This window comes from Culex pipiens, chromosome 2, assembly GCF_016801865.2.
Source record: "Culex pipiens pallens isolate TS chromosome 2, TS_CPP_V2, whole genome shotgun sequence".
In the NCBI taxonomy this organism is placed as follows: Eukaryota; Metazoa; Arthropoda; class Insecta; order Diptera; family Culicidae; genus Culex; species Culex pipiens.
The window spans coordinates 209,257,294-209,284,395 of NC_068938.1; the positions used below are offsets into that span (position 1 = coordinate 209,257,294).

Consider the following 27,102-nt stretch of genomic DNA (forward strand, 5'->3'; position numbering starts at 1 on the left):
CATTATGCCGCACAGACTGTTCTAAGGACTTTAGAATATTCTAAGGATTATATTCGAGTTCAGCATCCCCAAATTAATTAAATTTGACCTGTTGACTGCCTGTTACATTTCTGTATAAAAAATCCAATATTTTAGGTTCGCCATCTTGGCCACCATCTTGGATAGCACATTATTTGAGTTCTTTGGAGTATTATATGGCTCATATTCAAGTTCAGCAACCCCAAATTAGTTAAATTTGACTAGTTGATTGAACTTAAAAATCCTTTTATGGTGGTTTTTTCCATTCTGCCGCCATATTAGACGCCATCTTGAATATCTCGCTTCCCTTTGAGACTCAGGAAAATCAACAGGCAAATTTGGATTCTGGAGGGTCGATTTAGTCTAGATCGATCAAAAATTGGCCTGTTACACGATTTGCTTCTAGACACGAGAAATGAGCACCTTTTTTGAATTCGTGCCTTGCCCAAAAAATTAGCGTGACGGGACACCGCAAACTTGTGTCAGTCGTAACTCTGGTTCCTTTTGACCAATTTTCGATTTCTAATAAGCATTTTAAAGGATTTTTTGAGTACGAAGAGAATCCAAAATATGATGCAAATCCGATTTCACGAACTATTGCAAATTAAACAATTGTCATTTTTCGTGACGGGACAACGCTTCTATATACCCCCTTTTAAAATGTCCTGTATAATTTTATACCTACAGAATCTGCTTTTGTCAATAAGAGGGCTTATTAAAGAGTCATTTCACTATAAAATACCGTTTAGATTGATTAAATATCTGCAGTCCTTCCATTAATTTGTGCTATTATTTAAAAAAGTTGAGAAAATTAAAAATTTCCAGCGTTTATACATTTTACAACATCTGCTCACAGATATGTTTAGAATAGGAACTTTGGTGTGGAAATATGTTTTTTGTGTGGTTCAAATTGTTGGAAAACATGGAAAATTATCAAAACCATCCAAAGTTCAACTTGAAAAAATGACTGCTTGGTAAACAAGTGCTAAGAATCGGTCATTTACAGTTATTTCACAAACAAACCGACTTAAATCTCTTTTCAATTTCATCAATCAGGAATTTGACGACTGATTTGATTTTAAACATAATATTCTTCTGTCAAATGCATATAAAAATTTAAGATTTGATTCAATTTTCATCATATTGCAGATTTTTAAACAAGCTTAGCATGGAAGTGGGGTAAAACGAACATTAAAAATTGAGTTAAAAACTTAAAACATAAACTTAATGAAATCTATGTCTCTTATTGCATTTGAAAGGTCTTATGAATGATTTCAAAATGTACCATGAAGATCTCAGAATGATTTCTCACATCACCGAAAACGACTTGTGAATTCATTGCATTTTTCATAATATGTACAAAAATGTAAATTTATTGACAAAACCTCCCATATGTTTTTTACTTTGATGTTCAAATAAAAGCTTTCTGAAAAGTTGAAAAGATATTATTGATGTAAAAACTTGGTGGTATTAATGAAAATTTATTTCATTATCGAATTATATTTCAGTGTGAAAAGTGATTTGAAAAAGTGTAATTTTTCAAGAGTGTAACCTGGAAGGTTTCAGTAACCAGAATCTTCCGAGGAGTTCTTCTTACCATTATACTTATAACTTTGCTGAAGACACCAACTCGATCAAGAATTCCGTTCTCGAGAGAACGATTTTTGAACTTTTAACCTCGCAAAGAATTGCCCGCAAAATTAGGGAAAACATGATTATTTCTAGATTTTCTTTTAATAAGTCCAATCTGCATTGGATACCCACAACACATAGTTTGTAAATTTATTCTACATATGTGTAATAATCCCTACCCAAACAAATCTTGTGTCCAAAATGTCTATTCGAAGCTTCAAGTCAAGACAAAAATTTAATGATGCAGTCGACTCTCGGGCTCTGGATCTTCTCAATATCAATATTGATAGCTCAAGCTTGTCAAAAAACTGATTTTTGCTATCTTTGAAAAAAAAGTTAATTGTTTAAAAATATATTCAAACATTTGAAAAGTCATATAAAATCTAAAAATGCCGTTTTGATGGTGTCGGGTCAATAAATACTAGGATGTAACAAAAATGACTTTTTGGCGGGCATTCAGGGGTTTGTTCCGGTGGGCATACTGAGCCCAAATCCCAAATATGAGCTCGATTGGACGTAACAGGAGCTGGCGCTCCGCCCTTCAATTTTAAATGGGATGTAACCCGTAAAAAAAGATTTTTTCAAAAATGTCAATTTTTGAGGCATTTTGGCCACTGAAGCGTCCCAGCAAAATCAAATAGCGTCTCGGGCGTCCCGAGACGCGACGCATAAAAGATGCGCAAGGATCTGGCCTACATGCCAGTGATGTTTTTGGTAAACGCTTCAGTGGCCAAAATGCCTCAAAAATTGACATTTTTGAAAAAATCTTTTTTTACGAGTTAAATCCCATTTAAAATTGAAGGGCGGAGCGCCAGCTCCTGTTACGTCCAATCGAGCTCATATTTGGGATTTGGGCTCAGTATGCCCACCGGAACAAACCCCTGAATGCCCGGCAAAAAGCCTTTTTTGTTACACTCTAATAAATACTATTTCTAGAATTATTTGGTTTAGACTCTGGAAATATGATTTCTTAAAAATAATATTATTAATATCAAAAAGCCCAACTATTGATCGGCGCAAAGTCATGACTTAAAAAATCGAACCACCCTAACAGTCGTTGGTCGAGCTAAAGACCAAGCCTTTGTTTTGGTTTGCGCTCTCTTCATCAACATTAAAAATAATGAAAAAACTGTATAAAATCATGTTATTGTTATATAAGTTTACAAAATAAATTGCCTAAATTTCTCACAAGATATTAAATTTCAAATAAATTTAATTAGTCATACTTAATACCTTCAAACTAATCCAACTCCCTTCATACATTTACTCGATGAATTCCTCGATTCATTCCCCACTTCACAAAAAATTCATCTTCCCGAGCGCGCCCTTTCGAACATCTCGCATCCTCGTGTGCTCGCGCTCGTGTTCATCACCCGAAAGAGTCTTCTCGGCTCGCGACGAGCATAAACAACAACGTGTTTGCCGATAACACGAAAGCATGCTTGTTCTCAGCAGCAGTTCAAAACAACAAACCGGCAAACGACGACTGACTTGTGCAAGGAGGACGAGCCCTGGGTTGCAATCAGTGCGCTCAGCTCAACTAAACCGAACGGTCAGTCGTTTGCGAAGTGTCACCGTGAACAGAGGTTGGAAAACCTTTGGAAGTAGCGGAAAAACCACGGGGGAAAAGTCGCGCTCGATTCATCGGTTTTTTTTTTAATGAGAGAAGTTGAGGGTTAAACTCAGCAGTGTAATTGTTTGTACTAAATAAGTGCGGAAAAAAATCGTGGAAAATAACGGTGATTAAGTTACATTACACTGAAAAGTTTGAAGAAGTTCAACGGTTGCTCATTCTACCGGTGTAATTAAAAAGTAAACAACGGAAGCACAAACCTTACATCACGGAACAAGCCGGAATCCTAAATCCAACATTTGCATGTCAACGGCCACTACACGTTGGCTCTCGGTCGTTGAAGTTCTGATGAAACGATTACCGCTCGTCAGCTAGCTCACGGGAACCCACGAGGACCTGCCGTGTCCAACAACATCAGGAATCGACGACAAACTAAGCGGACGCCGAGCCTGACTCCTCTGGGTAATGAATTGAACTTTATCAGACTACAACGGGGCAAACTATACAAGAAACGTTACACTCCTCAATTAAGGACCGGAACGCTGTCACCAGGTCCCTCGGAAACTGAACACCGTTGACTAAGGAGAAACTTTCAAACTACCGCGCTGTAGAACTTGGTTATACCATCAGCAAGTTATTTCCCCCTCCTGCTCGGCCATCTAGGTGATTCCCTTGATGGGAAAGAACGGTAAAGAGTTGTTTACGACAAGCAATGACCAGAAACGCAAACGTTTTCGCAAGCATCATCGCGTCGCGCGTATGTCGCAAAGTTGAAGCGCAACTGACACACCAACCATGCAGAACTGGTTGAATCTGCTTACTTGGGCGAGAATTGCCCACACTCGGTTTCGGTTTGGTAGCAATGGTTCTAGGTGTAATCAATTCGGTGTAAAATATTCCATAAATGTTGATAAGCTGAGGCAGGCAGAACATGCTGGCCATCCTTGAACTTTACCTGATCTTGGGTGATTGTGACGTTGATGAGTTGATCTGGCTAAAGTAAGCACCACGATGGAGCGATTCTTGGTTCGAGAACGTTCTGGCAGCGGGCCTTCTGGGTGTTACAACAAATTAATGGGAATGTAGTGAATTAAGATGATGTGCAACTGAATAGTTGGAGTTGGGCTCAAAAAGGAAACAAGTTTTACTTATCAGTTCTTGTAGGGGAATTCTCTTCTGCATAAATAATTCACGCTAAGTTATTAAAATCAAATTTTATCATCAAACTACTGTAACTGCTAAGCAGAAAGCCATCAAGTTTCATAATAATCCACCTAGAGCGTTGAATTTCTCGGGGTAGAGAAAACCCTGGGAAAGGGAAATTTTCAACAAATTTTCCGGGAAATCCAAGGAATTTCCAGGATTTTTTTTTTATCTTTTGTAAATTTATCCAATCTTGATTATGATCCATATTTTGCAAAAAAATTGTATAGGTCAGCAACTTTAATGATCAAAATAAGTGTAAAGAACAATAAGTGCTTGGATGCATGTTAAAAACCCATACAACTTCAAGAAAATATGTAATATTTCTAATTTTGTAAGCTGTTCTAATTTTATAAGCTGCACTAGCGTGCACAAGGTGGGGCAACATAGGGCAGTTGCCCCACTATCCTCAAAAATTTGTTCTAAAATTGCTAAGGGGGTGTACATAAACGACGAAATATTCAAAACGCTCATATTGTTGCCCCACCTTCCTTGAGGATCTGGGCACGCTAGTGATAAGCTGTCAACTTGTACAATAAATCAAAAAATGTTCTCAGTTTTTTTTTATTTTTTTTTGTTTAGAAGAAATATTTTTTATCAAGGTTGTTGGACAGTGAGTAAAATGAGCCTATTCTCCAGAAACATAAAAATGCCTTTATACATGCTTCTGTAAATTTTCAATATTTGGAGTAAGTATCTAAAATATGTTTGCATTAATTGGGTACCCGCTAAGATGAGTTTTTAATGATTTTTTTTAATGGTATTCATAGCACAAAAAGTTGGTTTAAATACTACAACAAATCAACATTATTGCACAATCATTCTGTTTTTTCTCAAGTACTTTTAAACGATTTAAGCTAATTCTTCTTGCACAATCCTATTTGAGATATTTAATTATACCAATTTTGTATATTTGTATTTTGTATATTTGTATTTGTATTTTGAAAATGTGTTCTTTTGCTTGAATTTCGGGAGAACTAACAATATTCCCAGGAAACAGGAATTTTTTTTTATGGAAAATTCCGGGAATCCACACTAAAACAAGAATTTCAAAAATACGTATTTTGTGCTAGAGTTTTGCATGGTGAAAACTCAGATTCTGGAGCTATGATTTGAAAAAAAATGTTTGGAAAAGAAAGTATTTTTTAATTTTTTTTTTATAATTTAATTTTTAATTTAATCACACTGCATTTGAGAGGAGAGAGCACAACAAAGGCTGAAAAAAGTCCCAGGGGTATTTTTCTTTAAACTCAACACATCTTAGTTTGGAAATGTCTCATTTTCAAGGGGACAGTGTAGAATTGAACCAAACTATCAATATATCGACTTTTGTTCATATTTTGGGTTTTTATGTTGAAGATTCGCATAAACCTATACCACTTCCCCTAAAAATAAGACATTTTAAACTATGATATATCAAGTTGAATTAAAAAAGAGCTCTAACAGTTCCCCGAACACCACTTTTCTCTAAAATTTAACCCTCAATTGCTAAGTAGAAAAAATATTTTTTTAAGGTTTACTCAAATGCTTTCTTACCAAAAATATTCCTGCAAAGTTAGAATTAAAAAAAAAAACACTCCAATCGTAAACCACCCTAATTTTCAATCAGCCGAAAATTGCCCCTTACAATTTGCAACAACTCTTCTGAATACCGTCAGTGGGGGTGACATTGGGTCTGGGGGGTGAGATTGGGTCAAAGTGATTTTTTTACGGATTTTACCATTTCTCATGTTCTTCTCAATGAAAATGAATTCTGTTGAAAGGGTTGTGTACACAAAAAATCCGATGGTAAAATCGCATGCAAAAGCATGCACATCACCTTCGTCAAAATAAACACTTAATATTACACGCTGCATGTACAATTTTTGCAAACACAAAAAAAAAGTTGCAACCGACGGGATTCAAACCCAGCACCAACAGTAAGGACTGGCGCCTTAGCCCACTCGGCCATCAGACCGATGAATAGCTGTAAGGATAAACGTATATATGAGCTTGACATTTCGGTCAAGTAGGTTTCCCATACTGATGGGCTACATATTTCAGGGTGTAATATTACACAGAATTTCATAAAATAATGCAAAATTTATTTTGAACCGAGCCCTTTTACACGCAGCTAGATTACTACTTTATTTGCTGTGTAGGGGACATCTTAAGATGACTTCGCTGAAAAAATCTCGTTCCTAGAACAATCCTGTTATTTTGGCAGCTGTCTAAAGTTGGGGTACGTTTTTGGCCAAAAATTACCTCTCGAAAAATCATTTTTCTAATATTTTTGTTAGAATTGCTCGAAAACTACCCAAATGTTTGAAAATCTCCACTTCAAACATTGTAGCGTGTCAATACGATTCCCTCGAACAAGAAACACTGTTGGATGACTTGTTTTTACCATATCGTTGTATTTGAGCATCATTTTAGTTTCATTTGACCCAATGTCACCCCCTCTAAGGGGTGAGATTGGGTCAATTTTCAAACAATTGGCATTTAAGGTAGTGTTCATCAAAATCCACCATATTTTGGTAAAATGTTAGTAAACTATCTAAGAACAAATCTACGTTCCAAGATTTTCGATGTTACTTAAATTGTTTTTGTTATTAAGAAAATACGAGAGGTGTATCGTTTTTTGACCCATAGTCACCCCCACTGACGGTATATCAGAGGCTTTCAAGAGGCTGATCTTTGCAACCAGCAGTTCGATCAACATCTTTTCTAAACATATTTCATTGAAGGAAATTATCACAGCCTTCCCTTCACGAAGCATTATTAGATTGCAAAAAACTGTACATTTCTTCGTTTATTTTTTTCCTTTTATTTTTTTTTAAAAACATTTTTTTTCAAAAAATATTCCTTCCTATGACAGCTTTTTAATTTGACTCGTTTTAATATTTACTTAAGCTTATTTACTATCCAGTTTTCTACCACACTGAAAAAAATATACTATTCTCAGTTATGAGCAATGTAATTAAGGTCATATCTGTAAGCCCATACATCCAATACAAATGCTGTTAAAGGCAAACCTATAAAAAAAATTATAAAAAAAAGAAATTGGACGAGCTTTCCGGTAAAAATATTTTCGAGGCTGAAAAATCAAGTCTGTCATTTAGAAATTGCAAAAAAAACATCAAAAAACCTATTTTTTCAACATTTTTATACTTAAAACCGCTGCAGCGCGCTGTATCTTAACAAGGATTGGACATAGGACAATGGTCAATATGGAGACTTTTATGTAAAATTATCTGGGGAATCTATTACCACTATCGGATTTTGACAATTTTGTCGTTTAGACCACTTTTCAAAAAAAGAGTTTTAGTAAATGATTTTTGTATTTTTTTTACAAGGGACATACCATCTTGAATTTTTTGTGAGTTTTTTTTTTTGTAACAGTTTAGGCTATTTCCTCAAAAATTTTGAGCGAAAAAAAATCGTGACATCACCTTCAAATTTAACTTTTAAACTTAAAAATTAATAAATCACATGAAAGTGGTGTGTATTTTTCTTTCAATGTATTTTTTTCAGAGAGCCCGTCCAATTTCCTACAAGTTTTTTCTCTGACCACTTTTTGATACGATGCAACGGCATTGAGTTACAGTAATTTTTAAATTACAAAATACAAAAATATTTAAATTACTTACTCCCTTCTCAAATGTCATTTTCGAGTACAAATGTCTTCATATACACAAAAATGGCTTATATAGGCCTAGGATAACGAGTCTAAAAAGATCCATTGAAATCGAAGAGAGTCGGGTACAAAAGTACCAGAAAAATTCCTGATTTGAGCTGGAATTGCTCAAAAGAAAAATAAACTTCTATATTTTAAAGCCCTATATCTACCCATTTATTATCACCAGTGTATTTTGTGCGAATTTGCTAGAAAGACTCAAAAAGCTGCCTCCTGAAGGTTGCATTTTAATGTAATCAAGTTTAAACTTAAAAATGTGCAGATAAAGTTAACTTGTTTGAAGGTCAAAACCATGACCTTAAAACAAGAAAAAAAACTATTTCTTCCTTAATGCCAATTTGAACTTTCGCTTCAAACACAACTTCTTATCCCAACTCGTTTACAGTCCGGCGGCTATTATTTCGCGTTAACGTGAGCAACGCGAACAGCATAATTCACTCCAACCGATTATTACTTTCTTGCATTCGTCTTCCCTTTTAATGAGAGAAATAATTCTTCCCAACTCCTTGAGAGTTTCAACGTCACTAGCGCTAGGATGGCTAGTGTAGTGCCTTCCTTCAAACTAAGAAACTCTGCTCAGCATAATGCAAACGGCAGCGCGTAACAACAGCGGGCGATCCTTATGCAATTAGCGTGCAAAAATAATAACTTCTCAGTACTTTTTAACCGTTCTTCTCCGTTTTTAGTAATAAGAGTGCAACTTTTGATGCCGTCCACCAGTCGGAATTTTTTCTTCTTCAAGAATGCTGCCACCTTATCCTCGTTGCACACCCAATCGCCGATGCCGTCCCAGGACAAAGTGAAAAGCGCCGTCCTTCACAAATTAATTTCTGCGCTCAGAATGAAGAAAGCCCGCCGACTTTTCATAACTCATTTGCTAATTTTCGACCGCGTTATGCCACAGTTTTGGGCTTGGTAAGCTAGTGAAAAATAACGCAAAATTTAATTAATTTATTTTTGTGGAAATTTTTTGCAACAAATTCCAACATTCCAGTCAAGCCAAATAACCAAACTAAGAAATTTAATTTTAAAATAATCATAATAATTTTTAAGAGTGCTCATGCTCCCGTTCGGACACGCTGCATCATTCATAACGGGGCCGAAATAAGAGCCGCTGAGCCAAGGGGAAAAGTTTTAATTCAATTCGGGAGCAGTGCCGGTAGTCACACCCTGGCGCTCAAGTACTGGGGAATTAAACGCCCCAAAACTACACTTACCCGAAAGCCATTCCGGGTGCCACCATGGTGGGATTAATTGCTTCGGAAAATTAGCTGTGTGAATTTATGGGTGATTTAATGTTGAAGATTTTTACAGAAGTGACTTTATTATACATGTTTTTAGACTTAAGATATATGTGAAATCACATTCTTTAAATAAATTGTCACTTAGGATATGGGGATTATTCAAAGTTTTTATCCCTTGAGGTTGAGGTCAAATATAGGACCAAAATTTCAAATTTTTTAGCATCACAAAATGATTTATACATTGCTTCCCAATTAAAATAAAAAATTAAAGGAAATTTTTGACAAAACAATATTGTTGATCGTAAAGGTTGTTTGCAAGTTAAACAATTACTGTTGAGAAAATAAATCAAATCATTAAATCTGTTTTTCTTAATTTAAAAAATTAAAAAATGAAATGATAGAATTGTTTATTTTGTTATATTTATTTTTAATTTTTCAAAGATTTTTTACCATATCACTTACAACCTGAGCAATATTCTACAAAATTAGCCAATTTCATATGCTTTTACATTTTTTGGATTTGGTTCACACATATCAATCATTGTTTCGGCTATACAAGTTTCCATACAATTTTGGTAGCCTACCATAAAAAACAGTATGTAAATATTCCAAAATTGGTGTCTTGGAAAGAAATAACTTGATCGATTTGGCTTAAAAAAATACCAATTTTTTATGCATTTTTTTTACAATGGTGAAATTCCCGCAATCCATATTTCAAATTTTTTATGTTTTGAAAAGCGGACTAAAAGACAATTTTTAAGACACATAGAAGCGCAGAAAAAAAATTATTTTGTTAATTTACCATTTTTCAAAAACATTCAAATTGCATTCTAAAAAATCAATATGATTTTTTTACACACAAAAAAAATCAATTCTGGAAATCGTGAATTGTGTTCATGAATTTAAGAACCTCCTTAAAAATTTATTCATGAGTACGTCAATATATAACTTCGTGGTTCTCATATTCATGAACACAATTCACGATTTCAGGAATTTTTTGTATGTTTCTGTGTATGGGCAATATTAAATTTGCATGCGAAAAGTAATACACATTTTTTCGATAAAACATTTATCAATAGGTTTTTGCCTCAGGAACCATGTTTTGATACAACAAAAAATTCCCAAAAATCGTGTAGAACTCGCGGTTTGCAATTTAATGAAAAATGGTCTGTTTTCATAAAAAAATGAAATATTTTGTTCTAAAACCTTGAAAAATGCGTTCAAATTGTCCCGTATTTCACTTCAAATCATAGTTGTGAGTCCTACCAATAATTTTCTGTATTCATATTGATCCAGGAAATCGTCATTTTTCATTGGCAACATGTCATAGTTAGAAAAATGAAATTGTTTGCCCATTTTTTTACGGATTTCTCTCAAAATCCATCAAAAAAAATTTGCCGCTAAAATCAATACCATTATCTCGCAGGTAAAAATTTTCTGAACAATTTTCTTTTTTTATAAATTAGTTTTCATCACTCCAGTGCCATTTTTGTAACATAAAAATGACGATTTTTCAAAATTCTTTACAAAATCTCGATTTTATCACTTTCACCACTGATTAAGCTACTGCTAGCATTTTAGATGTTTCCAAACCTTTTGCATTGATTTATAACAGCAATTTACAAGCAAAATCTATAGTTTTCATGAATTCGGCTAAGTGACGTAAGCGCCATGGCGAAGAAATGTATTTTGAATTACCCGCTTTTATTATAACAAAATCAATTATTTTTGAAGATTTTAATTATTTAAAAAAACATATTTATTAATGTACGCAACATTTTTTCATTAACAAGCAATTTTCATCAAAATCATAAAAAAATGTGAAAAAAATGTGACTTGATATTGAACATGATGCGCTTGCTTTCATCAATCCCTTTATAGAAATAAGTAAGCTCTGGATGAATGTCCATGTCTGAAAATATGTTTTCAAAAAGCTTAAATAAAATTTTCTACATTTTTTACTTTTCCTCCGTAACGATACCACTTTTAGAAAATTTATAATTTTTTGCTCTTGAAATGAATAAATATGTGGTAAAAAAATCATAAATCTTTGATGATTCTCTAAATCTAAAAAAAAAATAATGTGTCAAATTTTAACATATTTGTTTTTTTTAAAAGATTTAAAAAATAATAAATTAAAAAAAAATAATAAATGATGTGTCAAACCTGAACATATTTGTTTTGAATAGGGTAAAAGACTTAGAAAATATTAAATAAAATGCAAGTAATGTGTTAAATTTGATTGTTGTTTTAAAGATATTTAATAATTTGCAACATTGAAAAAAGATTGAAAAATCAAAATTAATATTTCCCATTTCATTTGATTTTCAGAGCAATTAAACAGCAATCAACACTCAAATTGAACACTCAATTTAATAATCACTTAGCAGCTTTAATTAATCACATTATCCCATGTTTCAAAAAAAAGAACAAAAAAACAATTTAAAGAAATCTCCCCAAACCAGCTGACAACGACCCCACTGCAGGTTGTTGGCGCTCCTTACGCTTTGGGGAGAAAACCAATTAATAAATCTTGCCTCCGATTTCGGTACTTATTTTTCGAATCGCGTGATCCGCTGTAATATCGCCGGTCAATTTCAAACAACCAACCGATAGAACGACCCATTAAATCACGTCAATTATCAGTACTTTTTTACTTCTTTTTATTTTGTGGTTTTCAGTTTTGTTTACCGCAGAGACTTGTCGAATTTGACCTGCCCCTCGCCGAAAACGCGAGAACTTTTGTTTGAAATCATTTTTCGAGCTGTACCTTGCTCCAATTTTGATATGACACATCGTCGACTGCTCAAGTGGTGTAGTTAGTAACTATGCGGCTCAGCGCTGAAACAGGGCCAACGTCGTTAGAGCCAGAGATAATCGTCATAATTACGGTCCGGGATCAAAGTCGCTGCCGTTCTTGAGGAGGAAACTCCGGAAGAATTTAATTACGCTAAACAAATGTGGACCCCGGGAACATCTGCATCGACTTGCACTGCTCGTTTGAAGCCGTCGAAACAATTTGAATTTTATAATGAAGTTTGAACTTCTCTTCTTTTCCACTAATGTGATGTGCATACTTTTATGTACAAAGCGCAAATGTTCCGAATGAATTCCCTGAATAAATACAACCCTGTGAGCGCGCGCGGAGCAAATAAAATTCAGCAAACTCCAGCGTGGAACAAAGATAGAGTGCAAAGTTTAAAATTTATTTTGCCAAACGGAAACGAGCAGTGAAAAAATCGTTTTTTCCAACTCTCTCTCTGCCAACAGCTATCAAGAATCAAATTTCTTACCTTTTCCGGGGCGCGCGTTGCAGCTTGCATCCGATCCTGGGACGCTATAAAATGCAACAGAAAAAGTTACCCCATGCTCAATGGGTGGCACTGGGGTTTTCCCAACATCTTGCAAGTCTGCCTGCCTGATACATATGGTAATTGGAAAAAGCGTTAATCCCGTCAACTCACTCCCCCCTTTTGGGGCTCGTGTTGTGAAGGTGCAGTTGCAGTTTTTTTTTGTGTGAACACCTTTTTGGCATTTTGACGGGATGTTTAGTGAGATAGGGTGCTTAAAAAAATACACATATTTTTTTAAAAATAATTTGGTTGGACTTTTAAACACAAAAAAAAAGTATAAAAGTATAAAAAAAACCTAAAGGAAAAGTAAGTGTATTTGAACAATTTAGTTAGAATGTGTTCTTTTTTATCAGAGAGTAGTCCAATATTTTATTATTTATTAATTTTTAAACAATTGGTAAAATAAATAAGTTCTATAACAATTTATTGTTTTAAACTAATGCCGCTGCAAATATTTTAACAAGTTCATGTCCATTAACTCTGGCCAAAGTTGAGGAGGGAATTTAAAAAAGTAAATTAAATGTCCTGGTTTCAACATTTCAACGAAGAAAGTCTAGTAAAATGCATCATTAGTATTCAATAAGTTTTGACGATTTTTTTGCGGTACTGCCTCACAAAAATCATAATATTGATAAACTCGTTCAATCAACGCAGTTGGTTGCAAGTCTATTTTCACCGATTTTTTTTATTTTTTTGATGACATAATCTTTGATACACATTTGCAATGGCTGGCGCCAAAAAATCATTTAATAAAATGGAGTATTAAATGGAGTTATTTAAGTACTATTAAAAACCCGATTTAATATCACCAGAGGTGAAATAGAGCCTTTCTTACAAAATGATGAAACTCCGAGAAATATATTGGTGCAATTATTTTTTCAAAAACATAATGATACCATCCAGTGAGAATTTTACCTAAAGCTTCGAATCTTTAAAGGGTTGAGCCATTGCTTTAATTTCAGAAGTACATTATTTGTCGCAAGACATTTGAATTTAATTAAGAAAAACATATTGGATTGACATTATTAAAAAAAAAAGGGTACTCAGTCTATACTGTTAGTCTATGATAAACTTAAAAAAATATGTATCGCTATTGCACTTTGTCGATCAATTATGAGAAGCCAGAAAGAACACTTTCACGCGCAGCGTAAAACGCGCAAGCGTAAAAGCGCTGGCGTTGAAGCTTCGCCTTGACGACTTGTCGAGCTTTCGACCAAGAACGAGCCGGGACTTCGAATTTGATGTTCAGTATATGATTTTGTATAAATCCAAAAATTTAATAGGAAAAAATAGGGTAAAAATAAGACGAAAAACACTAAAATCGCTATATCTCTGGAAATACATTTTGGAAAAGCTTCAAAATTTGGGCCCAAACAGTTTATGGCGCATGTTTTCGAATGGCTTTTTGTTTGAAACTGAATTCTTTAAATTTGATAGTGTTATCTGTAAAATAGTCCAAAAAATACCTCCAAAAATGGCTTTGACCACATTTACTGGTCGAAAATTGTGAATCGAAAAATAAAATGTTCGTCTCCGACCCCACGGCTACAGATCTGGCTTTTAAAAATTGTGGGTTTAACGAGCGGTTTTCCAGTGATGGAAGACACAAATTTTTAAGAGCGGATACAGACATCGGCCATGTATTTCAGAAAAAGAGCTCTCAAAAATCAGACTTTGAGTTCCGGGTTTCGGGCCAAAATTCAATCGAAAGAGCGCATCTAAACCTTCAATTTAGTAATAGGATTTTTTCCTGGGACGAATCCTCGCCGTGCACGAATTTTTTTAGATTTCTGAAAAAGGCGTTTTTCCAAAAGCAAACCTTAAACCTTTCTTTTGTAAGAAAGGCAAAAAGTCAAACGCTCTCAAATAAAAGTGCGAAATCCAATCGATGTAAAATTTGCTGAGAAGTTTGATCGAGTCGTGAACATTCAGTTAGAAAGATAAATTTAAGTGAAATTACAAATAAATCCTTGGGGAGAATTATTCTGAATGACCCCTTACCTTTTTTGAGAAATTTACTCTGTATATAAAGAAAAATCATACAGCTATAACTTTTGAACCAACCGTCTGATCAATACCAAAATTTACTCGAATACAATTCATACCAAATGCTTTCGATCGAGAATGGGCTGGGACTTTGAATTTGATGTTCAGTATATGATTTTGTATAAATCCAAAAATTTAATAGGAAAAAATAGGGTAAAAATAAGACGAAAAACACTAAAATCGCTATATCTCTGGAAATACATTTTGGAAAAGCTTCAAAATTTGGGCCCAAACAGTTTATGGCGCATGTTTTCGAATGGCTTTTTGTTTGAAACTGAATTCTTTAAATTTGATAATGTTATCTGTAAAATAGTCCAAAAAATACCTCCAAAAATGGCTTTGACCACATTTACTGGTCGAAAATTGTGAATCGAAAAATAAAATGTTCGTCTCCGACCCCACGGCTACAGATCTGGCTTTTAAAAATTGTGGGTTTAACGAGCGGTTTTCCAGTGATGGAAGACACAAATTTTTAAGAGCGGATACAGACATCGGCCATGTATTTCAGAAAAAGAGCTCTCAAAAATCAGACTTTGAGTTCTGGGTTTCGGGCCAAAATTCAATCGAAAGAGCGCATCTAAACCTTCAATTTAGTAATAGGATTTTTTCCTGGGACGAATCCTCGCCGTGCACGAATTTTTTTAGATTTCTGAAAAAGGCGTTTTTCCAAAAGCAAACCTTAAACCTTTCTTTTGTAAGAAAGGCAAAAAGTCAAACGCTCTCAAATAAAAGTGCGAAATCCAATCGATGTAAAATTTGCTGAGAAGTTTGATCGAGTCGTGAACATTCAGTTAGAAAGATAAATTTAAGTGAAATTACAAATAAATCCTTGGGGAGAATTATTCTGAATGACCCCTTACCTTTTTTGAGAAATTTACTCTGTATATAAAGAAAAATCATACAGCTATAACTTTTGAACCAACCGTCTGATCAATACCAAAATTTACTCGAATACAATTCATACCAAATGCTTTCGATCGAGAATGGGCTGGGACTTTGAATTTGATGTTCAGTATATGATTTTGTATAAATCCAAAAATTTAATAGGAAAAAATAGGGTAAAAATAAGACGAAAAACACTAAAATCGCTATATCTCTGAAAATACATTTTGGAAAAGCTTCAAAATTTGGGCCCAAACAGTTTATGGCGCATGTTTTCGAATGGCTTTTTGTTTGAAACTGAATTCTTTAAATTTGATAGTGTTATCTGTAAAATATTCCAAAAAATACCTCCAAAAATGGCTTTGACCACATTTACTGGTCGAAAATTGTGAATCGAAAAATAAAATGTTCGTCTCCGACCCCACGGCTACAGATCTGGCTTTTAAAAATTGTGGGTTTAACGAGCGGTTTTCCAGTGATGGAAGACACAAATTTTTAAGAGCGGATACAGACATCGGCCATGTATTTCAGAAAAAGAGCTCTCAAAAATCAGACTTTGAGTTCCGGGTTTCGGGCCAAAATTCAATCGAAAGAGCGCATCTAAACCTTCAATTTAGTAATAGGATTTTTTCCTGGGACGAATCCTCGCCGTGCACGATTTTTTTTAGATTTCTGAAAAAGGCGTTTTTCCAAAAGCAAACCTTAAACCTTTCTTTTGTAAGAAAGGCAAAAAGTCAAACGCTCTCAAATAAAAGTGCGAAATCCAATCGATGTAAAATTTGCTGAGAAGTTTGATCGAGTCGTGAACATTCAGTTAGAAAGATAAATTTAAGTGAAATTACAAATAAATCCTTGGGGAGAATTATTCTGAATGACCCCTTACCTTTTTTGAGAAATTTACTCTGTATATAAAGAAAAATCATACAGCTATAACTTTTGAACCAACCGTCTGATCAATACCAAAATTTACTCGAATACAATTCATACCAAATGCTTTCGATCGAGAATGGGCTGGGACTTTGAATTTGATGTTCAGTATATGATTTTGTATAAATCCAAAAATTTAATAGGAAAAAATAGGGTAAAAATAAGACGAAAAACACTAAAATCGCTATATCTCTGGAAATACATTTTGGAAAAGCTTCAAAATTTGGGCCCAAACAGTTTATGGCGCATGTTTTCGAATGGCTTTTTGTTTGAAACTGAATTCTTTAAATTTGATAGTGTTATCTGTAAAATAGTCCAAAAAATACCTCCAAAAATGGCTTTGACCACATTTACTGGTCGAAAATTGTGAATCGAAAAATAAAATGTTCGTCTCCGACCCCACGGCTACAGATCTGGCTTTTAAAAATTGTGGGTTTAACGAGCGGTTTTCCAGTGATGGAAGACACAAATTTTTAAGAGCGGATACAGACATCGGCCATGTATTTCAGAAAAAGAGCTCTCAAAAATCAGACTTTGAGTTCCGGGTTTCGGGCCAAAATTCAATCGAAAGAGCGCATCTAAACCTTCAATTTAGTAATAGGATTTTTTCCTGGGACGAATCCTCGCCGTGCACGATTTTTTTTAGATTTCTGAAAAAAGCGTTTTTCCAAAAGCAAACCTTAAACCTTTCTTTTGTAAGAAAGGCAAAAAGTCAAACGCTCTCAAATAAAAGTGCGAAATCCAATCGATGTAAAATTTGCTGAGAAGTTTGATCGAGTCGTGAACATTCAGTTAGAAAGATAAATTTAAGTGAAATTACAAATAAATCCTTGGGGAGAATTATTCTGAATGACCCCTTACCTTTTTTGAGAAATTTACTCTGTATATAAAGAAAAATCATACAGCTATAACTTTTGAACCAACCGTCTGATCAATACCAAAATTTACTCGAATACAATTCATACCAAATGCTTTCGATCGAGAATGGGCTGGGACTTTGAATTTGATGTTCAGTATATGATTTTGTATAAATCCAAAAATTTAATAGGAAAAAATAGGGTAAAAATAAGACGAAAAACACTAAAATCGCTATATCTCTGGAAATACATTTTGGAAAAGCTTCAAAATTTGGGCCCAAACAGTTTATGGCGCATGTTTTCGAATGGCTTTTTGTTTGAAACTGAATTCTTTAAATTTGATAGTGTTATCTGTAAAATAGTCCAAAAAATACCTCCAAAAATGGCTTTGACCACATTTACTGGTCGAAAATTGTGAATCGAAAAATAAAATGTTCGTCTCCGACCCCACGGCTACAGATCTGGCTTTTAAAAATTGTGGGTTTAACGAGCGGTTTTCCAGTGATGGAAGACACAAATTTTTAAGAGCGGATACAGACATCGGCCATGTATTTCAGAAAAAGAGCTCTCAAAAATCAGACTTTGAGTTCTGGGTTTCGGGCCAAAATTCAATCGAAAGAGCGCATCTAAACCTTCAATTTAGTAATAGGATTTTTTCCTGGGACGAATCCTCGCCGTGCACGAATTTTTTTAGATTTCTGAAAAAGGCGTTTTTCCAAAAGCAAACCTTAAACCTTTCTTTTGTAAGAAAGGCAAAAAGTCAAACGCTCTCAAATAAAAGTGCGAAATCCAATCGATGTAAAATTTGCTGAGAAGTTTGATCGAGTCGTAAACATTCAGTTAGAAAGATAAATTTAAGTGAAATTACAAATAAATCCTTGGGGAGAATTATTCTGAATGACCCCTTACCTTTTTTGAGAAATTTACTCTGTATATAAAGAAAAATCATACAGCTATAACTTTTGAACCAACCGTCTGATCAATACCAAAATTTACTCGAATACAATTCATACCAAATGCTTTCGATCGAGAATGGGCTGGGACTTTGAATTTGATGTTCAGTATATGATTTTGTATAAATCCAAAAATTTAATAGGAAAAAATAGGGTAAAAATAAGACGAAAAACACTAAAATCGCTATATCTCTGGAAATACATTTTGGAAAAGCTTCAAAATTTGGGCCCAAACAGTTTATGGCGCATGTTTTCGAATGGCTTTTTGTTTGAAACTGAATTCTTTAAATTTGATAGTGTTATCTGTAAAATAGTCCAAAAAATACCTCCAAAAATGGCTTTGACCACATTTACTGGTCGAAAATTGTGAATCGAAAAATAAAATGTTCGTCTCCGACCCCACGGCTACAGATCTGGCTTTTAAAAATTGTGGGTTTAACGAGCGGTTTTCCAGTGATGGAAGACACAAATTTTTAAGAGCGGATACAGACATCGGCCATGTATTTCAGAAAAAGAGCTCTCAAAAATCAGACTTTGAGTTCCGGGTTTCGGGCCAAAATTCAATCGAAAGAGCGCATCTAAACCTTCAATTTAGTAATAGGATTTTTTCCTGGGACGAATCCTCGCCGTGCACGAATTTTTTTAGATTTCTGAAAAAGGCGTTTTTCCAAAAGCAAACCTTAAACCTTTCTTTTGTAAGAAAGGCAAAAAGTCAAACGCTCTCAAATAAAAGTGCGAAATCCAATCGATGTAAAATTTGCTGAGAAGTTTGATCGAGTCGTAAACATTCAGTTAGAAAGATAAATTTAAGTGAAATTACAAATAAATCCTTGGGGAGAATTATTCTGAATGACCCCTTACCTTTTTTGAGAAATTTACTCTGTATATAAAGAAAAATCATACAGCTATAACTTTTGAACCAACCGTCTGATCAATACCAAAATTTACTCGAATACAATTCATACCAAATGCTTTCGATCGAGAATGGGCTGGGACTTTGAATTTGATGTTCAGTATATGATTTTGTATAAATCCAAAAATTTAATAGGAAAAAATAGGGTAAAAATAAGACGAAAAACACTAAAATCGCTATATCTCTGGAAATACATTTTGGAAAAGCTTCAAAATTTGGGCCCAAACAGTTTATGGCGCATGTTTTCGAATGGCTTTTTGTTTGAAACTGAATTCTTTAAATTTGATAATGTTATCTGTAAAATAGTCCAAAAAATACCTCCAAAAATGGCTTTGACCACATTTACTGGTCGAAAATTGTGAATCGAAAAATAAAATGTTCGTCTCCGACCCCACGGCTACAGATCTGGCTTTTAAAAATTGTGGGTTTAACGAGCGGTTTTCCAGTGATGGAAGACACAAATTTTTAAGAGCGGATACAGACATCGGCCATGTATTTCAGAAAAAGAGCTCTCAAAAATCAGACTTTGAGTTCTGGGTTTCGGGCCAAAATTCAATCGAAAGAGCGCATCTAAACCTTCAATTTAGTAATAGGATTTTTTCCTGGGACGAATCCTCGCCGTGCACGAATTTTTTTAGATTTCTGAAAAAGGCGTTTTTCCAAAAGCAAACCTTAAACCTTTCTTTTGTAAGAAAGGCAAAAAGTCAAACGCTCTCAAATAAAAGTGCGAAATCCAATCGATGTAAAATTTGCTGAGAAGTTTAATCGAGTCGTGAACATTCAGTTAGAAAGATAAATTTAAGTGAAATTACAAATAAATCCTTGGGGAGAATTATTCTGAATGACCCCTTACCTTTTTTGAGAAATTTACTCTGTATATAAAGAAAAATCATACAGCTATAACTTTTGAACCAACCGTCTGATCAATACCAAAATTTACTCGAATACAATTCATACCAAATGCTTTCGATCGAGAATGGGCTGGGACTTTGAATTTGATGTTCAGTATATGATTTTGTATAAATCCAAAAATTTAATAGGAAAAAATAGGGTAAAAATAAGACGAAAAACACTAAAATCGCTATATCTCTGGAAATACATTTTGGAAAAGCTTCAAAATTTGGGCCCAAACAGTTTATGGCGCATGTTTTCGAATGGCTTTTTGTTTGAAACTGAATTCTTTAAATTTGATAATGTTATCTGTAAAATAGTCCAAAAAATACCTCCAAAAATGGCTTTGACCACATTTACTGGTCGAAAATTGTGAATCGAAAAATAAAATGTTCGTCTCCGACCCCACGGCTACAGATCTGGCTTTTAAAAATTGTGGGTTTAACGAGCGGTTTTCCAGTGATGGAAGACACAAATTTTTAAGAGCGGATACAGACATCGGCCATGTATTTCAGAAAAAGAGCTCTCAAAAATCAGACTTTGAGTTCTGGGTTTCGGGCCAAAATTCAATCGAAAGAGCGCATCTAAACCTTCAATTTAGTAATAGGATTTTTTCCTGGGACGAATCCTCGCCGTGCACGAATTTTTTTAGATTTCTGAAAAAGGCGTTTTTCCAAAAGCAAACCTTAAACCTTTCTTTTGTAAGAAAGGCAAAAAGTCAAACGCTCTCAAATAAAAGTGCGAAATCCAATCGATGTAAAATTTGCTGAGAAGTTTGATCGAGTCGTAAACATTCAGTTAGAAAGATAAATTTAAGTGAAATTACAAATAAATCCTTGGGGAGAATTATTCTGAATGACCCCTTACCTTTTTTGAGAAATTTACTCTGTATATAAAGAAAAATCATACAGCTATAACTTTTGAACCAACCGTCTGATCAATACCAAAATTTACTCGAATACAATTCATACCAAATGCTTTCGATCGAGAATGGGCTGGGACTTTGAATTTGATGTTCAGTATATGATTTTGTATAAATCCAAAAATTTAATAGGAAAAAATAGGGTAAAAATAAGACGAAAAACACTAAAATCGCTATATCTCTGGAAATACATTTTGGAAAAGCTTCAAAATTTGGGCCCAAACAGTTTATGGCGCATGTTTTCGAATGGCTTTTTGTTTGAAACTGAATTCTTTAAATTTGATAGTGTTATCTGTAAAATAGTCCAAAAAATACCTCCAAAAATGGCTTTGACCACATTTACTGGTCGAAAATTGTGAATCGAAAAATAAAATGTTCGTCTCCGACCCCACGGCTACAGATCTGGCTTTTAAAAATTGTGGGTTTAACGAGCGGTTTTCCAGTGATGGAAGACACAAATTTTTAAGAGCGGATACAGACATCGGCCATGTATTTCAGAAAAAGAGCTCTCAAAAATCAGACTTTGAGTTCTGGGTTTCGGGCCAAAATTCAATCGAAAGAGCGCATCTAAACCTTCAATTTAGTAATAGGATTTTTTCCTGGGACGAATCCTCGCCGTGCACGAATTTTTTTAGATTTCTGAAAAAGGCGTTTTTCCAAAAGCAAACCTTAAACCTTTCTTTTGTAAGAAAGGCAAAAAGTCAAACGCTCTCAAATAAAAGTGCGAAATCCAATCGATGTAAAATTTGCTGAGAAGTTTGATCGAGTCGTAAACATTCAGTTAGAAAGATAAATTTAAGTGAAATTACAAATAAATCCTTGGGGAGAATTATTCTGAATGACCCCTTACCTTTTTTGAGAAATTTACTCTGTATATAAAGAAAAATCATACAGCTATAACTTTTGAACCAACCGTCTGATCAATACCAAAATTTACTCGAATACAATTCATACCAAATGCTTTCGATCGAGAATGGGCTGGGACTTTGAATTTGATGTTCAGTATATGATTTTGTATAAATCCAAAAATTTAATAGGAAAAAATAGGGTAAAAATAAGACGAAAAACACTAAAATCGCTATATCTCTGGAAATACATTTTGGAAAAGCTTCAAAATTTGGGCCCAAACAGTTTATGGCGCATGTTTTCGAATGGCTTTTTGTTTGAAACTGAATTCTTTAAATTTGATAGTGTTATCTGTAAAATAGTCCAAAAAATACCTCCAAAAATGGCTTTGACCACATTTACTGGTCGAAAATTGTGAATCGAAAAATAAAATGTTCGTCTCCGACCCCACGGCTACAGATCTGGCTTTTAAAAATTGTGGGTTTAACGAGCGGTTTTCCAGTGATGGAAGACACAAATTTTTAAGAGCGGATACAGACATCGGCCATGTATTTCAGAAAAAGAGCTCTCAAAAATCAGACTTTGAGTTCCGGGTTTCGGGCCAAAATTCAATCGAAAGAGCGCATCTAAACCTTCAATTTAGTAATAGGATTTTTTCCTGGGACGAATCCTCGCCGTGCACGAATTTTTTTAGATTTCTGAAAAAGGCGTTTTTCCAAAAGCAAACCTTAAACCTTTCTTTTGTAAGAAAGGCAAAAATTAAGAAATATTTAATATTTTTTTAAATTAATTATGGAACCAATGTATAGTTCTATAAATATTCAAAAAAATATTCAAATATTGGTTTATTAAACAAAAATTAATGCAGAATGCTTCGGCTTAATAACAGTACTTGTACGAAAGAAACAAAAGCCAAACTAATTACTAGATACGACAAATTTGAATAATTTCAAAGTATAGCAGTAAAAAAGATAAAATGAACCAGTTGTAGAGAAATTGAAATAAAAAAACTGACAAACTTTTTTTTAAATAGTCCGCAAACATTAAAAAATAGTAAATATTTTTACACACACAGTAAAAAAAAACATGGTAATAAATATTTAATTTTTAAGTCTCAATTGAGGTTACATTACATCATAAAAGAGGTAATATTAAATCTTCCAAAATAACACCTTCAAAATTAATAAAAAATAATATTTCATCTGGGAAGCGGTACATCTCTTGTGTCAGAAAAAAATGCGTAATTTTACCTCTGAAAATGTGTAATTTTACCACTTTTCTAGTATATTTTCACTTTTTCAGTCTAAATTGAGGTAAAATTACATCTAAAAATAGGTAATATTCAATCTTCCTCCTTGCAAATTTACACAATTTTTACTGTGTATTATTAAGATCTGAAAATTTTTCACACTTCGATTCTTAACATTGAATCCAGCTACAGAGTTTCCGAAAAAAAACATTTAAGATATGATACTTTGCTTAACTAATTATTAAATAATTTATTTTTCTAAAGAATAAACATCAGCTACTAGTTATTTGATACTTAAAATCAAAAAAGAGAAATTTGCAGGAAATTTAAAAAAAAAAGAAAAACAGATCTCTGTAATCAATTCTTTAGATTCTAAACCTAAAAGTAATTTTAACGTTAAAAAAGTGTAATTTTATAATTCTATCACTAGGCTTACGATCTTTTCAAAAACGCATTTTCCCAAATTAAAAATTTCAGTAAATGATACTGTGATAGGATTCCTTTTTTATTTCTCAAAACTTATTTAAAAAAACGTTACTTAATCCACTTTTAGGTGGTTGGTGCCTTCCTCACATTCATAAAATGAATACACTACACAGCGTATAAATAACACTTATTTTTATCAGTATATCTGAGATCAGGCCTCAAAAAAAGTGTATTAAAAACACTAAAGTACTTATAACTTCTGATAGGGTTGTCAGATCTTCAATCTTTTGGACGCGTTGGAAAGGTCTTTTGATTACCTATCCAACGATGGGTTTAGCCAGTCCGGAGATAATCGAGTGCATATTTTTGGGTGCACGGACTCACATCCAGACACACGCACAGACATTTGTTCAGAATTTGATTCTGAGTCGATAGGTATACGTGAAGGTGGGTCTAGGAGGTCGATTAAAGAAGTTCATTTTTCGAGTGATTTTATAGCCTTTCCTCATTGAGGTGAGGAAGGCAAAAATGGTTTTAAATTTACAGAGACAAACAAATTTTTTTTTAATTTTTACTTATTAAAACAAATATTTGAAGCAATTTCTGAAAAAAATACTTTATTTCGTAAATATACTGACATAAAATCATTTTTCAAGTCAGTCGTATATTAAAGAAAAAATTAAAAAAATAACTAGCAATAACTTTATCATGGACTCCGCAATCATTTTCTCATCATTCTTACTTATTTGATAAAAAAACAGACCTGCTAGAACATTCAATCATTAAGGTTTTTTTTAATCAAAAAAGATGCTATCAAAATTTGAACACATTATTTATTTATTTCTAGTTTTTCCAAGAAAAATTCCAGTTTCCCAGTAGTTTCCCAAGTAGCACTCATAACTTGTCGACTGTTGAATAATAGTTAGATAGCTGTTTTGGATCAACATACGAGAAAAAATGTCAACGTTTGTTAAAAATCAGTTTGTTTCACTATTTGTATAACTGACTTATGTAACTCATGAGATATGTGCCATACAAGTGTTAAATCACAGTCAACTTCACTCTTTTCCAACTTTTACACACAACATAGAGAATATGCACTCGCTCCTAACTCCATCCAATTTGCTGATTTTCACTATTAAAACAATTTATTTTGGAAAACTTTCGATAGAAACTTACATGCTCACTTCCTATTGAGCTATTTATCACTTTATTTCACTCGAAAACACTTTTTATAAGCTGTAATTGAACGTCAAAGTGCTGATATGCCAAGATGCTGTTCCCTCATCTGCAATGTTTTACTCGAAAACAGTTTGTTGAATAAAAACAATATTGCACTGTTTGTTTCACTGCTTATCTAACATTGTCATGTGACGGCATCTTCTAAAAAATGGGCGTGGCCAACCATTCTATAAATAACCTTAGGTTTTCTCGCTTTGTTACACAAATGTTATCGGAGAATAGATTATATAACTGATGCACAACATACATATTCAACTTGACATTGCGTGTTGTTAGGTGGTGTAAATTTGTACATGAGGAATTTAGAGTTTCAAAAATGTTTATGTATTGAAGATTGCAATAGTTTTGATTGTTGACCGATTCATTTGTGAATATATCGCTGGTAAAAGCTACAAAAATTATCAGCCTCTAGAGTTTATGATAGAGAAAACAACAAATCAAAACCATACCGATTTTCAATATTACTCCGTGGTACGGTAATCGAAATGACAGTTGAAACGGTTTGTTATAACAAAGTTATATAGTGGAGTTATAAAAACTGATTTGAAACAAACTTATATAACTTCAATTACAATGACAGCCTTCATTGGAGTTAAGTTCTCTAGCTAACAAAACAGACAGCAGCCTTCTTATTGACGCTTGGGCCAGCTTGTTTACTATGAAGCCCCGTGGAGAGATGTGGAAGCGCGCCTGGACCTGCCGTGGAGATAACAACAAATCGTCGAAGTCATCGGATCGAATCTTGGGACAGAGGAAGTTCATGAAAAAAAGAAGAACCTAAAAGTTCGCCATGCAGGGAATTTCACACTAATCACATGGGCGCCATGATTGTTTTTCTTTTTTTTCAATTTCGAATTATTTTAAATAAATCGGGCAGAAACAAGCGTACTTTTTTATTAGCTTCGTCTTTGATTGAAATTCTAATAGGAAACGTTTGTTTACATGTAAGTTAGTCGACGGTTAGACAGCTGTTTTCTATCTAACTTTCCTTTCCAGTGTGCGCTTTGATTTGACAGCACAGCCGTTAACCACGCCCCCTTTTTTCGTTGAATCTCTTGTTAGATGGCACAGTGTTGTCAAATACAATAGTACAACTTACTCTGATAACTTGCGTCTTTTTCTGGCAAGTTATACAACAAAAAAAAGTGCGCTTTTTCCAGTTCACAGGAGTTGTAGAACAAGTTGTGATAACGAGGCGGATTGGTTATACAACCAGTTAGGAAATACGTTTATCTGACAAAGTGTGTTGCTTGGGTTATGACAATGGCTTTTGAATTTTACGATTTGAGTTTTGATAGCTGCATTTGGTAAAATTTCTTTTTAATTGGTTAACATTTTTATTTTATTTTTTTATGGAACTTGAAGTTTTTCCCGTCTACTGCCTATTTTTTCGAAAGGTCGATTTTGGCAACATTTTTTGAACCATGAATTATACTTCTCATGTAAAAAAAACGGTTTGAACTCGTTTGCTGGGTATTTATCCAAAAATTAGAAAAAATAAAATACAAAACAAAAACAGATTTACAGTTTGCCACTCAAACAATGATTTTCAAACCTTTTAAATATCACATAAATGAGAGGAGGGTCTCTACCGATTTCAAACAGCAAACACAACACTACTGCTTCAACCCTCATTTTTCCCACCCAACTGCATCCGGGAAGTTGCAAATCCACTCTCCTTAACCTTTTTGGCTGGCTGGCTTGTCGCTCAACCAAAGGACCCCTGCTCTTCCTGCTGGAGGTTGGCGAAGCTTACAAAACGCGACTTCGTTATTTTTGCTAGTCACACGGTTACAAAAAAAAATCTAGTAAGAGCATTAAAATGCAATTACATTAAATTGCATGTGTTTGTTTTTTGTTGTGATAACTGTGACGTCATTTCACGAGGCAAATGTTGCGTTTTCCACAACATTCAAAAAGTTTTTTTTCGCCGTGTAATAGTTTGCCAAACAACGTGCCAGGTATGAATCATCGTTGCTCCATCACATCATGTCTTGTTCATTTTATGGAGGTTTGCTACAAGTTCTTGTCACATGGAAGAAGCAAAAAAGAAAGGAACCTGCTAGGTTAGTTCCCGTTGACTGTTATTGCAACTTGCTCCGCTGTGACGAGAGTTGACGAGCATGACGTGAAAGCGGAGATTTTTTCCGCTCATCTTAATCGCTCGACCTGCCCTTTAAGAAACAGGAGGGAGGTTTTGTGATATTGGAAAGTTGAAACGAGTTACTGTCATCCTAGAAGAAGTAAAT

The 27,102-nt window shown here is 34.0% G+C and overlaps 2 protein-coding genes across 2 annotated transcripts in view; one reads left to right on the forward strand and one right to left on the reverse strand.

Moving 5' to 3' along the window:
• Positions 1-27,102, reverse strand: part of LOC120421577 (cathepsin B-like) — a 400,102-nt gene that overhangs the window by 244,399 nt on the left and 128,601 nt on the right. The window lies entirely within an intron of this gene.
• Positions 3,226-27,102, forward strand: part of LOC120421579 (uncharacterized) — a 60,143-nt gene continuing 36,266 nt past the window's right edge. The window contains exon 1 of the mRNA XM_039584811.2: positions 3,226-3,685. The gene's annotated coding sequence lies outside the window, so the exon portion shown is untranslated. The remainder of the gene's footprint in view (positions 3,686-27,102) is intronic.